Below are 16639 nucleotides of genomic sequence, written 5' to 3'. Positions count from 1 at the left end.
AGCATTCATCTATTTTGTCCATCACCTGTCTTGCAGGTCCCCTTGCTTTCCAATTCACCATGCAGATTAATCAGTTTGTTCTCTTATGTAAGGCAGCTCACCTTTTTTGGGGGGGAAAGGATTCTTAACTGTTTCATGGCCAGAGTCTTCACTCCTTCTGCCAAACAGTTCAGGTTCCCTCGGTGCTTTCTCACTGGCCATGCTTGGCATGTGCATGTGTGGCCATTGTCATTCCTGTCTGTGGAATCAAGATGAGATCCACTGTACTTCTTGGCCTGGAGCCTTCAGCTGGTCTACGCTGTTATCAACTATGCCTTCACTACAAACATGTGACAGTTGACGTTACCCCTTTCAACACTCAATCTGCTGCCTGCCTCCAGCTCCAGCCCAGCTGCTGCAGGTTTGCTTGGCTGTCATCACTTACCTTCTTGAGTGTACTTTGTTTCTGATCTCTATGACTTGGGGCCTCAGCTCTTGCCAGCTGGTGGCACCGCTGTTGCACAAGGAGGAAGCTAAACCAGGACAGGACTGAGAATAGTTTCACACTGTTCTCTTAGTTCTTCCTAGCCATAGCTGTACTCATCCTGTCTGTTTCTGAATGGAGGATCAGGATAGTCTTTTGAATTCAAAGTGCTTTCAAGGTCCAGTAAATGAATTAATAAATAAAGATATGCTAGGATGCAGTGCTTGAACGGTTTTTTTGGGCAAGAGTGGCCCATTCTTTCAGAGATTGAAAGTGAGAAACTTCATAATGTATTAGAAAACAAAAGTCTCTGTACTTTGTCTCCCAGCTTCCTCAAGCCTCCTCTGGTAGAACAAATGTCAGGAGGGCTTCAGCCCTCTACAAGGTTCAAGGGACCACCTGACAAACATGGCTTTTGGGAGCTATGGGTCAGCTGCTCCAAAGTACTGCCCTGCACAGAGGGTCTTACGCTTTCCTCTTGACTGAGGTGTACCATGAGCTGGCAGAGGTGAGAGAGGAGCTACAGGCCTCAAGTGCAAAGCTGCAATCAAAAAGTCAGCTAGACACTGCTTGAACTATTTGGGCCAAAGACATAAACATAGTGAGGGTCATGCTTCAGGGATGCTGAAGTGTCAGCAGAAAGATTTGTAACCCCTGTAATCAGTGCCTGTGGGTTTTTTTCCCCTGTGTTGTCAAAAGTTTTCCTGTCCCAGGGGTTTCCCCTCTAAAACCCACTGCAGTGCCTGGTGCATGTTGAATGTGAAGCACACAGACTCAGCTACAATAGAAATTTTACAGATTCTAGACAACTGGAAAAAATGTGACTAAATGTTGTCTGGGGAGACAGACTGACACTGTTGCTGTAAAACTCCACCCCAAATAACTGTTCTGTTCTAGGCAAGTATTCACCTAGGGAGCAATTTTGGCTAATGTATCTGAGCCCCAAGAAAGGTCTTGGAGCCAAAAGGGTGAGGAAAGGTTGGTCAGTACTAAGAAAACAAGATTCACTTCCTCATGTGCTATGGGGGCAGCCTGTGTCCTACTGCTGAGGGCTGTTGGATACCAGACTGCAGCCAGCCAGTGAGGATGCCAGCAGAGTGCTATCAAGCTACAACAACTTATGATCTTGCTATCTGATAAAAACACTTAATATAGACTTTTTTCCCTCCTGGAAATAAATTCTAGGAGTCATGATGACTTGCCATGTGTATTTATAGGAGCATCTTTCCTGTTAATCACAGAAAGCCAACTTCAGCTTTTTACCAGTATGAATAGGCTTTGACTCCAAAAAAACCCCACTGTCCCTGTTACCTTTTAGGCTTTTGTTGTTGCACTTGGAGTTTATTTGGTTTTGGGGAAAGCTTTTAGTCCTGTGCTCTGGGCTGCTCAACTTGTTGCTTAAAGAGAAGGGAAGCGTCTGGACCTTGAATGTGTACTGGTCCCGGGACCTAGGTCACGACACCAGTGACTAGACTCAAGCTGGACTTTGTGCCAGTTGAGGTTTGTGTCACAACCCATTGAACCCTGCAGCTCTGCAGCTCTCAGTCCGACTCACTGTCTATGAGATTCTTTCAGAAAACACCACTGAAAGCTTTGATCAAACTGAGCAACATCCCCTCCTCTCCCCTCATTTATCAAGGCAGTCATTTTGTCACAGAGAGTGACCAGGTCAGCCCGACATGACTTCCCCAGTGTAAATCCATACTGATTACTGCCAGTCACCGTCTTGTCCTCAGTGTTTGAGGATTTCAATACTATTTGCTCTATCACCTTTGCAGGACTGGGTGGACGCTCATCAGCCTGCAGTTCCCTGGGGTCTCCCAAGCTCACTGCTTTGTTCCTGCCATTGCCAGTTGCTGCATCTACAAACAGGCCTTTTAAAACTGAAAACAGATGGCTGACATTTAACCAGAGTTGGCAAATATCCTTGGACACGCTATTCAAAACATTCTCCTCAAATGTATCACAGGATAAAAATGCTTGTAATTTATCCTAAGATGAAGTTTGGGGGAAAACCAGCAAATGGTGCAAATCCAGCTTCCACTTTACAACGCTATTAGTTTGTTACCATTCGTTACAGGAACCTTTATATTACCTGGAGTAAGGGAGGGTTGGGATTCCACAAGGCCTGTTAAAATCCAACTGATAAAGGCAGATGGTCTGTAAGTGCTGCAAGAGGCAGTGTGCAATACAGAGCAAGGATGTTTAAAAGACCTTCAGTGATCATCTCCTCCAACCCTGCCCCACCAAGTTCTTTCAGAGCTGGCCAAGGAAACTTCTGGCTTCTTGGAGATAATTTTAATCTTGGGGAATTTTAAGAGGTGGGAAGCATGACATTATTAGAGCAGGGAACAAAGTGACCAGACATCTGCAGGCTACTTTCTCTGATGTCACAGACAAAATAATGGAAAACCGATAAAGGACTAAATAGATAATTCAAGGCTAGATACACAGCTAATGCCAAACAACCGTGTTGTATGGAAAACAAGTCTGTTTAACAAAAACCTTCTAATTTAATTAGAATTAATTTAATTTAATTCTTAGAAACAGCTTGGCTGGTAGAGGTAGCAGTGGGCAGGCACATCACGGAATGAAATCAGGGGATATGACAGAACAAAGTCAGCACTCACCATTAGAAGAGCATGCACTACACAGGGGAACCCCTACCAACATCCTTCCCGAACAGGTGTTTAAGCAAGGCTCTGCAGGATCAGTATCAGGTTCAGACACATGGAACTGTCTTGACAATCTGGAAATAAGTACAAATTCACTGCAGATAAAATGTTTTCTGAAAAAAGTTGGAGGAATGGAAAATAACAGTAGGGCTAAGGTGGTTGTGCAGAACAATTTCAGATTCTGGTCATATGAAAATGCATCACCTTTTTCATACAGTAAAACTACAAGGTGAGAAAACTTAGATCAAGGTCTGCAGGGCCCACCTGGAGAAGAGGGTTGTCTCCAGGCACACACTGACTCTAAATAATAATCAAGCAGCCAAACACAAATTCCAAGGATAATGCTGAGGCATGATGGACTAGCACAGACCATGGATGTTAGGAGTTTTAATGGCCTGGGCTTTATGAAGGCTGGATGCAATGATATCATTATCGCTCCTGCCTTCAACATTGTGAATGGTACCTCTAGCAGAAGGGCTTGCTTTCATAATGGAAATAGCAACCCTTTCGAGTACAATTGTTGCTGAAGCTCTGCTTGTGCAGGCAAATCAACACAATCTAACATATTAGATTCCATTTATGGCAGCATCCTCACAAGTTTCACTCCACATCTAAATGCAGCAGCAATCCCAGGTATGCCCAAAGATAGCATCTCTTATTATCAAATCCTTGTAACAGTTCTCCTGAGAGAACTTGTCTTGGTTTGAAAGACAGGTGTCTGCTAAGGAAGGCAGAAGCCTCCCTTGGAATGGCAGATGCAACTCCCTTTCCCTCCGAGTTATTATAATTTTGAAATCAAGGGGGCTTTTAGGCAAAGATGTGGGAAATAGGAATAACAGTTCTTTACTATTATATATCTATATGTGTATAACCAGTCAAACAAACAACAGTAACTATGGCAGTAACAGCAAACAATCCCAAACCCAGTCCCGGCCTTCTCGGCTGTCAGGCCCTTTCCCCTCAGGTGCAGTTCCGCTCGCAGCCGGCAGGGGCGCTGGCGGCTCCCGGTGAGCAGGGCAGGTGCGATGGTTCCCCCGCGGCTGCAGGGGGCGCTCCGGAGCGAGCTCGGGGAGCACGCGGCACTGGTGCCCTGGGATCCTGGGAAGGGATGGAACAAAGGCTTCACAAAGCCCTGGGCAGCCGATCCCGGTGTCCAGCTGGACCCTCGGGAACAGCAGGTTCGAACGGCAGGCTGGAACAGCAGGCTGGAACGGCAGGGACGAGCACAAATCCCGGGTGGCAGACGCGATGTATCCAAACGGGGAACCCCCCCCCGGAGGTCTGGGCAGGCAGGGCGAGCACGGCTACAACGCAGCGAAGGCTCGAAGCAACGGCGGGGACAGGGCGGCCACGGCCCAGCTCCGAGTGCGGCAGGGAAGGAGGGCTTGGGATCCCGGGGCTTCTCTCCAGCAGAAAAAAAAGCAGCTGAAGAAAGCACCCTCCCTCTCTATCAAAAGGCAGGAGATGGAACTGCCCACACACCCAGGTGAAACAAAAAGAGCAGGCAGGTCTTTTGTTTTTCTTAAGTACCTAGCCATTTGTCCCCCTGGCAACATGTATGGGCAAAATTCCTTTAACAGAAAAGCTCCTAAAACCCCAACAGAACTCCACTTTGCATCTGAGATTTTGAATTGTTCCACTATAACTAGGGAGAAATCCAGGTTGTGGCATCCCACCCTTCAGGAGAAGGGAGCACCTAAGATTCACAGATGCTTGTGGACAAAAGAAACAGCAAAACTCAGAGGCCCCACAAAGTCTTACGAAGTTATATTATTAAATTACACACTTGGCATGGAAACTGTTAAGTCTCTGACCTCCTATAAGCACATGGCAGTGGGTTTAGGATAAAGGACGGAGGTTGAAGGGAAGAGAGAAAGAGAGAGAGATGTATCAAAGAGGGTGAGAAGGGAAGGGGAGAGAGAGAGAGATCACCAATCCTGGCTCCATTGCTGATGCAGCTGATGGGGTGTGCAGGGTCTGGGGTGCACACACACCTGGGCTTTGTGGGGGTACCTTTTTATGGATGAGTTTCTGTGCACTGGAGGTAAATTTCTCTCTTTCTATGTAATTTAGTTACTGTGTGCAGTCTGCTCTCCCAGACTCTTCCAGAAATGGGCTGGAGGCTTCAGGGTATTTGGTGGTCTCCACATCCCCCTACAGTCCATGCCTGCTTCTTGAACTCATTCCTACACTTGGGCTGTGTTGCATTGTGCTTATCTCCAGGAGCCAGGACAAGGATGTTTGTCCCAGAAATGTGCTGTTCTGCCTCCATGTGGGCCCTTCTCCAGCCACATTCTGTTCATTCTCCCAGTGTGTTATTACTAACAATCCTTGGCTGTTAGTAACAACAATCCTTGGCTGGCTCCAGAGCCATCCAGCTATCAGTGTTTGAGATTAGCCCCATTGTCTTTTGAGCTTCTACACAGATTCCCTGCAAACTCAACTCAAATTTGAAAGTCAAGATTGGTTTCTTCATATTGAGCCTCTCCCTTGCAGAGCCTGTGTACCTGAATTATTTTGACTCTCTGAGGCTACTGCAATTTTGGAGAAAGGTAGTGCTGCTGAAGCAGGTGTCATCAGGGTCAGGGCTGTGAGACCAGTTTGCAGAGAAGAGCAATATTTTATGACACAAAGTGATGTAAAAAAGAAAAAACGGGGCACAAAGAAAATGAAAACTTCAGAATACATAGCAAGAAACTGCTCTGAACTTCAGCTCAGACCAATTGTCCAATGAGCCTAAGGGGGAAGGGTTGGTAGTGTGGAAAGTGGGAGAGAGCATTAGCAAGAGGGAAGACAGTACCGTCAGAGCCTGTGGAGAAGAGATGGTTTTAATTCCTGACTGCAACACAGAAGTAGAGCAGACTCCTGAACTAGGAACAGGGCAATATTCTTAACACAAGCAGTTCTCCCCACTCACAAATGTGATAGGCAAGGAGAATGCCAAAGTACCAGAAGAGTGGTTTCCAGCTTGTGGTATGTGAACTGCAGCCTATTTCAGAAATCTGCAGAAAGTGTCTGAGAACAATCCTGCAGTAAGCTGTGGCCTATCTGGATTTGCACCTGCACCAGACTGTTATTTACTGGCTGGAAAACTGAAGAGGTTGCAAATCCTTGTAACAGCAGATAAGGGTCCTAACACAGGCAGTAGGTAGAATTTGCCTGCCAGGCCTGCTCAAACCTTCACTGTGTTTAGTGCAGGGTCTTCTCTCCAAGTCTGATGCACTGAATCACAGGATCATTTAGGTCGGAAAAGATCTCTGGGATCGAGTCCATTTTGTGACTGATCAGCAACTTGTCAATTAGAACAGAGCACTAAGTATCATGTCCAGTCATTTCTTGAACATTTCTACCACCTCCCTGGGCAGTCCATTCAAATGCTTCACTACCTTTCAGGAAGAAATTCCTCCTGATCAATATTCGGAGTGAAGGTCTTTGTTCCCAAGCCCCCACCAGTTTATTGCTTTAGCTCTCCTCTGGAAGCTTTGCCAGTGTGGTATGCCATCTTCTCATTTATATCTACTCCATGTACAGCAGAAAGAGTCTACAATACTTTGGTCTTGGTATCCTGGCTTAGTTTTCTCCTATTCCAAATGCTTTTAGGCTGGATTCTGTGTGCTTTTCAGAGACATGTTCCAGCTGGCACTACACCATCTGACAACAGCATCCCAAGAGCTCTCAGCCTTTGTTGTTCTGTGCGCACACTAAATTTCCATCTTGATTATCAAAGGATTGCCAAGTCATGATGGAAGAATGCTAATAATACTGATTAAATCCACACAGATTATGGAGCTGCAGACATGTTTGTCACAAAGCTTGTGAAACTTTGTTTACAGCTGTAATTAATTGTCCCCCTGCAATACTAATAAAACAGAGTATCAACAGCTGCATAAAGAAAATCAACAATACCTGTGCACTGTTTGGTCTGAATTTCAATTTAGTTCAAAGGACCCTCTGTCTTACTGAAAAAAATGGGAACAGGGAGATATTGCAGCTCCTCAGCCGTAGGATCTGTTGTAGCTTCTGCGCATCTATGCAGTAAGCATCAAGGATGCAGACTGGTTAAATCCATCTACTCTATGCAGAGAAGGCAGAAGCATGAAAAACACTGATTAATTTTCAGATAGTGTGTAGGGTAAAATCAGATTTCATGCCCTTTCTACTTACGTGGAGAATACAGGCTCAAGGGACAGAGGATGAGCAAACAGCAGTAAAGGATATGAGACCGCAGCAAAGGTCAAGGATCATGGGACGTCATCACTGGTGGCACCAGGGGATGAAGAGTCTGAACATCACCAGCCCTGACTGCTCAGCACCAAGCAGGGACCAACTTCCACACAGGATTTAACATGTCAGGCCTTGCAAAGAAGCGATGCCCAAACGGTAAGGACCACTGCATTTTGGGCAACCAGAGGTGCTGTACACAATGGAAAAAATGCACAGCAGGAAAAAGCCTAAATGGAAGAAATGGCGGTGGAGGGCGGTGTGTGTGTGTGGCGGGGTGGTTGTGTTGGTTTTGTGGTTTTTTTCTTTTTTTCTCCTGACTCACACAACCCAAAACTCCTCATCTCAGGGAGTCAAGTTTTACTGACTATCCTTTCTTGCCATCTGTTCTGTCACAGTTCAGTTTAGGCTGCCAGAAGCCTCACTAAGTTCTCTAACACACTTCTGCTGTGTCAGCCCTTCACTGTTCTCCATTAGTCCCCAGCATACTCTTCTTGACTTTCTCCTCCTGTAGTGCAGCTATCCTTTGTCCTAGATTTCTCCATGTCAACAGGGTTCCTCCCTGTGTCCAGCCTAGCAAGAGAAGGAGGCGTTTACATTAATGTAAATATGAACTGGTTCCAAAATGCCCTGTTCCTAACCCACGGGGGTCCCTCACAGGGCCCCGTAATGGGATCCCTCAGGTGGATTGCTCAGGGGGTGCCTCACATGGTGTCCTTCACAGGGTTCCTCACGCGGTCCCTGAGGGGGTTCCTCAGAGGAACCCTCGCATGGGCCCTCATGGGGTCTCTTGGGGGGGTTCCTCAGGAGGTCATTTGTGGGTTTGATGCCTTGAGAGGCCTCCTAGAAACAGAGACTAGACAGGAGTAAGGGAATAAAAGAGGTATTTATTTGGAAGGCCTTCAAAGGTACCCCCGGGGGAGCCTGAAGCCACTCTCAAAAATTGACCCCAAGATGGACCTCAGCTCACAAGTTCTTCACTCTTTTATAGGTTTGGTTCATTTGCATAGCAGGGTTAATTCTCCAATTAAAGCTTCAGTTTCCCCCTCCCCTTCAGCTTGCCCCCCTCCCCCCCCTTAGCGGCTCTTTGGTTTATACTTTTGGGCTGGGACAGTCTTGGTGTCCTTGGAAAGCAGGGCCGGAGAGGCTTTGTTATGTCTACATAGCATGAGAGAGCAGAAATTAACAGGCTACAAAAAACTTCAGAGACACACACCAAACAGTAGAGAACTTGAAAAATATAAAGGCATCAGGTTAACTCCCGCGGCCCCGCATGGGGTCCCTCCCGGGGGGACCTCTGGGTGTCCTTTACAGGGGTCCCTCATGGGGTCCCTCATAGGATCCCACAGGGGGTCCCTGCCGGCGTCCCTGAGGCGCCCGCGCGCAGGGCTCGGCTGCCCCGCCCATTGCCCCGCCCCGCGGGCCGGAGGGGCGGGGCCGCCGCCACAGGAAGGAGAAGGGAAGGGGCGGGCTTTCCCTCCGCGCGCGCTGCTCACGTGGTCACCGGGAGGGGGCGGGAGGCAGAGGCGGAAGAAGGCGCCGGTGGATGGGCGCGCGCTGGCGCTGCGTGAGGGGCGCGGGGCGGGGCTGCGCGCGAGCGCGTCGCGTCACGTCACGTCACGTGGGAGGGGGAACGACCCCGAGCGCGCGTGGAGGAGGAGGAGGAGGAGGAGGAGGAGGAAGGGGGAGGTCACGTGACGGTCGCGGGCGCCGCCGCCGCCGCTTTGTGAGCGCACCGGGCAGGTACCGCGCGCGCGGGGGGCGCGGGGGGCCCCCCTCACCCGTGCCCGGCCAACGGTCCTCGCGCGCGGCCGCTCCCCCCCCCCTCAGCCGGCCCCGCGGGCCTGGCCCCGCTTTGTCCGGCCGGCGGTCCCTCGGTCCGCGGTTCGGTCGGTGTCCACCCGGGCCGCCCAGCCCCGGCCCGCCCGCCGACGGGTTGGGGGGACGCGGCTTTGCCCTACTTTTCGTGGCGGCCGCCCCGGGGAAGCTTCGCCCCGGCCTAGATCGCCGTCCCCCCGCCCCCGCTCCGTCCCCCTCCTCTCCCTCTCAGCAGGGCCGCGGGTGCGGGCAGCGCCCACCTGGCTGGGGAGGGGGAGCCCCGCTTGGAGTGGGAGAGGTGGGTTCTCTCTGCACCCCCTGATATGCCCGGGAGGGGGTCCTGCACCCCATCCGCATTCCAGGAGGGGTTCTCGTCTCATCTCGGAGGTGCTCGTCTCGTACACCGAGGGTTTCCCTCTGGCGGGTTGGTGCCTCTGGCTTGGGGTGGGGTGTGAGGGAAGCGGGAGCAGCCGGAGGAGGAGTGGGGGTAGCGGCAGGAGTCAGGCGAGAGGGGAGGTGGCAGCTCGAGAAGTGAACAAGTGGATGATGAAGTATTGATCTATGACTTACGCAGGGCTTTACTTCCATGTTGTCGTTGCTCATTGCCTTCCCGGGTGTTCCCTCGCTGGTGATGGGGGGGTCACAGCTACTAACAAACAATGACATCTCGGCAGCTACAGTGGGTTACTTGAGGACATGACAATGAATGAACCGTTCCCTCTGTTAACCTTCTCCACCTTAGTCCTTCCTTGTCATCGGTTGTGCGTGGTTGCTTGGAATTGGGTGTCAGGGCAGGGCTTCGCTGTTGGTCTGACTTACGTTGCCTTTAAAAACAACAAAAAAAAGCTCTTCTGTGTTTTCTCCTGTTGCTGAAGAAAATTGCAGCAGGGAAGTGAACTGGTAGGCATTCCTGTTCAAGAAGCTGCATTATAGAAAAGACCTGGTGCCTGTTTGAGTCTGATAGCAAGGATCTGAACTCTGTGATGTTGAATAGGTTTAAAAGCTTGTGCTGGAATGTCTGCAGTGCTGTTGGGTGCCACCTGGGAGCAGGGTGGACTGGTTTGAAGCGTCTCTCTTGTAGGTGTGTTAGCACCAGGAGCATGGATGTACAGAGCCCTCTTGGTTGTGTTCAGAAGAACAGAATGTCTTGTGGAGCAGAAACTTGGGGTTTGCTACAGAGCTGTGTGAAGGGAAGCTGTGGAAGGGGAATGGAGGGGCTGTCCTAGCCTGAGAGCAGCTGTTTTTTTCCAAGTAGAGAAATTGGAGCTGGATGTGAGCTAAGGGAAGGGAGGAGGAGCAGTGCTTGCTGTTGAAACAGAGCCCTTCACAAAAAATGACAGCAACTCAGCCTCCTGGCTTTTGCTTCTTTAATATTTACCAGGCCCTTTTAGCAATTCCCTTGGTTGTATCACATTCTCTAATGGAATCTGGGTTTGGATTCCTACCTGGCTGACTCAGTATTTATACCTGGGCCCAATCTCTCTGTGGTGGTTTGACCTAGCTTGTTTAAAGAATTTATTTTTGACCTTACACTAGGTAGCTTGAAAGCAAGCAAGGCTAAATCACTTTGCAGGATTAATGATGTTTTGTGACTCCTGAAAATGAGCCAGCTTCTGTGTTTAAAACCTCAATAATCATGATAATCTTGGAGATTGGGAGGAGTGGGAATTGGACAAGCTCTGTTATAGTTTGTTCTAGTTGCATTTTTATCAGTGTGTTGATTTTGAACACTGTCTATAGTATCTATAGTAAAAAAAGCGTGAAATTTCTGAAATTTAGACTGTTTTCAGTTGTTTTGGCCCGTCCTCCATAAAGCTTCTGGTGCCATGACTTACAGAAGGGCTTGATCATTTGAGGGGACGTGGAAGCTAGAGACTCATCACTAAAATCTAGGGAAGCTAGGGGGAAAACCAACAAAATAATCTTGTCTGTTACCAGAAGCTGTTATTTCAATTTTTTTTTTTGTCTCTTCCATTTTTTTGAAGCTGCTGCTCTAGAACCTGGAGGTAGATTGTGGCTGCTCTATATTTCTTCTATGAACTTTTATTTTAGGTGATGATTTCATCGTAAAATGCCATTATTTTGTGTGCTTTATGTTTGTTGCTGGTGTTCCTCTATTGATACTGCTCATAGCAGAGTAACGTGCTGATGAACAGTGCTTGAAAGGTGTATGTGTCATATACTGTTAATGCTTTATTAATAATCAGCATTGATAGTCTTACTATTAGTAGTAATGTTTCCTTGCAGTTTCAGTCACATTTGGTACCAGTTCTTGGAATAGGTACTTAATGAAAGACTAGGAGTAAAACTTTGGATCTTTTATGAATCTTTTTATTTATCTTTGGTTTTTATCTGGTTGAAGCACATGGGCAAGACTGAAGACCTGTGTTCAGTGCTTTGCAACAGCCTTGTATGACCCTGCTAAAAGAGAAGCCAAGTGACTTGTCCCCTTTGTAAAATACAGATTAGAGAAACTGTGTTGTATTTGTAGACTTCAGAATTATTGAGTGGAAGGTGCTAGAGGAAACACAAGTGCAGTGTTGTTACTCTGCTAAAGCTTTAGATGAATTTTAGGTTTATTTCTGATACAGTCTGTTTACTCTTAGCCCATTGGGTCCTCTGTGCTTTTCAGAGAAGACCTAGTTTGGACTTGCACTGTTTTTCATATAACTTCCCTAAACAGGTTACATTCATTAAAGTGAGAGCTGGGATGAAAGGTTGTGAAATGCTTCCTTTGCAATTCAGGTTCATATTTAAAAAAAAACATACAAAGGGTTTTGTCTATTTTGCTCTAACATGAAAGTCTACACTCTTTTGATTTTGGCCACCTGCACTGGGAGTATGTCGGGACTCCCCATCCGCCTGGGGCTTCTGCAAGGCCGTTCCTTCCACAGGTGTGGTACCCCCAGCCCTTCTCTCCCCATTACTTCTCAAAGCTTCAAGGAGTAAACAGGGACTAAAGACAGGCAGTTTAGAGGTGGTACAGTCTGATGCCTAAGATCTCATGTCTTGCTCAGCCTGCTTTTACTACATCATAAATATTTTGCTGAGCATATTATTTTACGTATGTTCTCTTTAGATTGTAAAACCTGTAAAATAGGTTACATGAACAACTTTGTGCAGTTCCCTTGGATGGAGTTGTTTCTATTCTCAATTCTATTGAAATTCTCTTTCTTTTTGTCCGGCTGTCTTTGTGAAACCTGCATGTTATTGTGGCTTCTTTTGAAGGTAAAATTGTCAAGCTTTTTTCCCCTCTCTCCCCAGGCTTCTTAAATCAGTCTTCAAACAGATGAGCTTGGAGGAGTCCTTAACCTGGCTGAGTGTAGCATTTTGCATTAAAAACAATGAAATGTTTCCCATGTTGGGAGAGCTTTGATCTTTTTTGAAACTTAAGGTTTGCCTGAAGTAATACTCCTATAGTGAACTTTATGGTTTTGTTTTTCTGCTATATCATACAGGAAATACAGTTTATTCCTGTAGAAGATGCAGGTTCAGTGGAACTGGTATTGCAGAATCATTCAGTATGTGAATCTAAAGTTAAATGAAAACACAAATACTTTGTTAATGTCCAGATTTGCATCATCAGGTTGTACTTTTTTTGATGTGTTTTAGTGGGGGGGGGAAATGCTTATCTCAGTCTATTAGGTGGTCCTGTGGTTGAAGGTGTAGGATTTGAATTCACTAGTTATTACCATGTTGCTAAATATTTTTAATGATTAGTTGTAGGGAGAGGAAGTCTTTATATACTGTTTTGTTGCATGTGGCATTGGTTTAATCTAGAACATTTCATTTGTATTACGATTAAAGTAATGTTCCTGGAAGTAGGACAATACTTTAGAGACCATATTGAGATTGCTTTTGAGTAAGGAAAACACAGTATGTGTTTCTACTCCATTTGTTTTGTTTAATGTTTTGAGGATGGTGGATGCATAGTAATATTGAATGAAGAGTATGGCTTCAGAAACCTTTTTGCTTCCTCTTCCAGTTTGTTTCTCAATGGTAACTGAATCATGGCTATTTTGTCCCAGCACTTGGGTTCATATTATCACATTATCCATGTTGTTCCATATTTGAAAGCTATTACTGATTTAATTTTTTCTCTCTGCTCTTACTTTCTTCTTTGATTTTCAAAATCTCATGTTGTCTTACACACAGTTTCAGCTGCAGGAATCTGAAAGGAATGTTGGTGCCAAACCTTGCTCTGCTGTTGGGCTGTACATAGTATATTGTATTCAAGAAACTCTGGTCCATGCTTTTGATAGGTTGTGCCCCAAGGGATGGATGTCTGCTTTTATTTCAGCTTTCAGTCACACATTCTTGAGATCACTGACTTGTGATCCATTTTTGAGACTGACATAAGAGAGACCTAAGTTAGTGGTGTTAACTTTGGGTGACTAAGTGTGAAGAGGGGGAACAGTACTGCACTTCCTGGTCTTGTGCTTCACTTTCTTTTATTAGCTGCTGAATGAATTTCTGAATGTTTTGAACGTAGGGTAAGTGCCAAGGGGTAGCTGTCTGAAATTTGTTTTAGAGAAAGAGTTGAATAGAGTTATGAGGTTGGTGAAGGTAAGTTAATGAGTATGTAAAAGTGTTGGTTTTTTCCTCAGCGTTTGAGAAAACACTATCTGATACTTGTCTTCAGCCTGTTGGGTTTCTTTGCTGTTTCTTGATGTCCAGATTAGCAGCAATGCCCAGGAACTCTTCTTTGCATCTTAGGAAAAGATGCTTATTATCTTTTTTGAATAGTTCTCTGTTATGACTGCAAGTTTAAAACTAATTTCAGCTTCATACCTGTACTCCAGTTTTTGTTTACCATTTTATCTATTGTACTAGTGTACATTTCTGGATTTTGTCCCAGTGACTTTTACCCTACTTGATTTAATTGAAGATTCCCTTGATTTTCTCTATATTACTGTTGAAGCGGAAATGCTAGAGCTTAAGAGTTGTCTCTAATGAAGCTTGTGGGGCGTTTTTAATAGCAGCTTTTGTTATAGGACTTCCTTGCCTTTTTACTTCACTTAGTCATGGGCTGGGCTAGGTTGACAGGGACTCCTGGAGTGTTCTAGTCTCCCCTTGCTCAAGCAGGGCCAGCTCCAGCAGGTTGCCCAGGACTGCGTCTGAATGTCTTTTGAATATCTCCAATGGACACACTGCTACCTCACCGGGCAACCTGTGCTGCGCCAGTGCTTGCTTGCCCTCAGGGCACAAAAGCATTCCCTGATGTTCACAGGAAGCCTTCCGTGTGTCAACCCACTCGCTCTGGTCCTGTCACTGGGCACTGCTGAAAATAGCCTGGCTCTTTCTGTGTACCTTTCCTTCAGGTACTTACACACATTGGTGAGGCACCACATCCCCCCAAGCTTTTTTCTCTGGTTCAGCTACTTGACATAGTCATATCTGTAGTCCTTCAGGCAAATTTAACACTTATGTCTTTACTGGCCTTTGAGAAAGAGGTGGATTAAGCATTGAATTTAGTATGGATGGTGTGGTATTCACAGTAATTCATGATTCTTGATTGGTGGAGAAATGGGTAGGTTTAGAGAAAGTACTGTGAAAATGCAGTTAGATGCATATTACAAATCTGAATAATTTCTGTGCTTGCAAATGAGGAGTAATTAACTGTCCTGGTTCTAGCTGAATTGAAGACAATAATTCAGTCTGTGAGGGAAGAAACAGGTCGAACACTTGATTGTCTGATAGTGATAAAATTGCCCAAGTCCTTTGTATGTTCTGTCTAGGAATTGTGTGGATTGTAAGTGATGACTTAATGTACAATACAGCATTTAGGAGAGGTTAGACTGAGTTCTTAATGTACTTCTGCATGTTGAACTGTCCATTTTATGAAGCTGTGAACATCAAAATTATTTTTAAAAGTACTTTTAAATGAGACTAAAGCCCAAACTTTGCAGAATTACATGAGTCCTAGTGAATTAGAAAGCAACTGGACCAGCCTAGTTTTTGTACTCTTGCAAGTCCAGACACCTTCCCCAAAAACCCCAAGACCCCCACAACTGTAGAGAAAGGTTGAAATAAAGTTAGATGGTTAAAATTACTTTCATAGCTAGGGTTATTGAATCTGGGAAGTGCTGGAATGACTCTTGTAGAACAGTCATCCAAAATGAAGCATCACTGAGGTGTAGTTTCTGCTAGGAAACCTACCTCAAATATTTGGATGACTTTGCTCCCTTGCTGATTCTGTGGGTTGTTAGGGACTGCTTTTCAGAACTTTGGCCATGAGAGGGAGCGAAGCAAGAATGTATGACTTATATTTGTTCTCCATAAACAAATCCATTAAAATGACTGGTCAAGAGAAGATGTTCAAGTGTTTCATTAGTTATGAAATGACTCACCCACTATAAAATATGATAAAACATAGTGCAAGAAATTGCAGAACCATCCCTTTTCAGTTAATTTTAGTCCTTAAGTAAAAATTGAACACAAAAGCATATTGAGTGAGGCATCTTGCCTTTCAAGCGAAAACAAGCTGATTTTGAACATTTGAGTCAGGCTGTGGTAACTAAAGGCCTTTCCACCCAGCAAAATGCAAGTAGCTGTTTGGAGCTGGAACTAAATGTAGGGGAAAACAAGTGAAAGAGTTGAGCAATTGGAGTCAGCATCATTTTCCTTCTTGAGACTTTGTTTAGGAGTGGTGAGGGGCCAGGAACTGGTTTTATGGTTGTAGGTCCCCTTTATTGACAGACCCTGATTGAAAAGCTGACATACAGTTCTTCCTCCTTTTCCAGTTGCTGCACAGTACCAGAGAAAAGTTAGGATCAGCAGTTAACGTGGACTTTCAGTGATACTTTCTGTGACTGAACAGACAGGTTCTAATGCAGTGTGTAGAGGGAGAAGGACAGAATGAGTTGCTTGTGGAGGAGCAGGAGGAGGATGTGGCTTGGAGGTAGTTATAAGACAGGTTTGGAGTGAGGGAAAAAGGGGGAAGAGTTTGGTATTCTTGATCTTGATATGATGGTTTGCTACTTTGATTTGTTTGTTCAGATTATTCAGAGTCAGGTTCACATTCAGAATCAGTAATGCTGGGGAACCTTAGGTGTGTCTTAACAAACAAACAAAATTCCTGCTTTGATGAACTGCACTGAAAGTGAGTAATGAAATAATGCCGGGAATGACCAGCCCTGGTGGAATATGTGGGGAAGAGAAGCGGGTCTCTTGTTCTCAACATCCCTTTTGGCTGTTAAATCTGCCTGGTGAATTATTTGACACTATGTTTCAGGCCTTTGAAATGGTGTTGCTCTGTTAGTGTGTAGTGGCTGGGTCTGTGGTAATACCAAATGCAAAGTTGTGAGATTGTTTTTTGCATCTTACTTTTGGTATTCCTACAAATGTGTTTTTGTTTTGCATTTATGGCTGTGTGTAGTGCAGCATTGACAGCTTGCTGTATTCCCCAGAAGTTTATACCTGAACAGATATGCTGGTAAGACTGTGAAAGGTTTTTTTAAGG

General features: G+C 45.7%; 1 protein-coding gene across 3 annotated transcripts in view; it reads left to right on the top strand.

The window, feature by feature from the left end:
- Window positions 1–9041: 9041 nt before the first annotated feature.
- The window catches only part of UBAP2 (ubiquitin associated protein 2), a 200415-nt gene continuing 192817 nt past the window's right edge, over window positions 9042–16639 (top strand). For all 3 annotated transcript variants that reach the window (XM_069001108.1, XM_069001107.1, XM_069001106.1), the window contains exon 1: window positions 9042–9102. The gene's annotated coding sequence lies outside the window, so the exon portion shown is untranslated. The remainder of the gene's footprint in view (window positions 9103–16639) is intronic.

Source organism: Aphelocoma coerulescens (assembly GCF_041296385.1).
Source record: "Aphelocoma coerulescens isolate FSJ_1873_10779 chromosome Z unlocalized genomic scaffold, UR_Acoe_1.0 ChrZ, whole genome shotgun sequence".
Classification (NCBI taxonomy): domain Eukaryota; kingdom Metazoa; phylum Chordata; class Aves; order Passeriformes; family Corvidae; genus Aphelocoma; species Aphelocoma coerulescens.
Note: the sequence above shows the minus strand (reverse complement) of the source record. Positions and strands in the feature narration are given on the sequence as shown.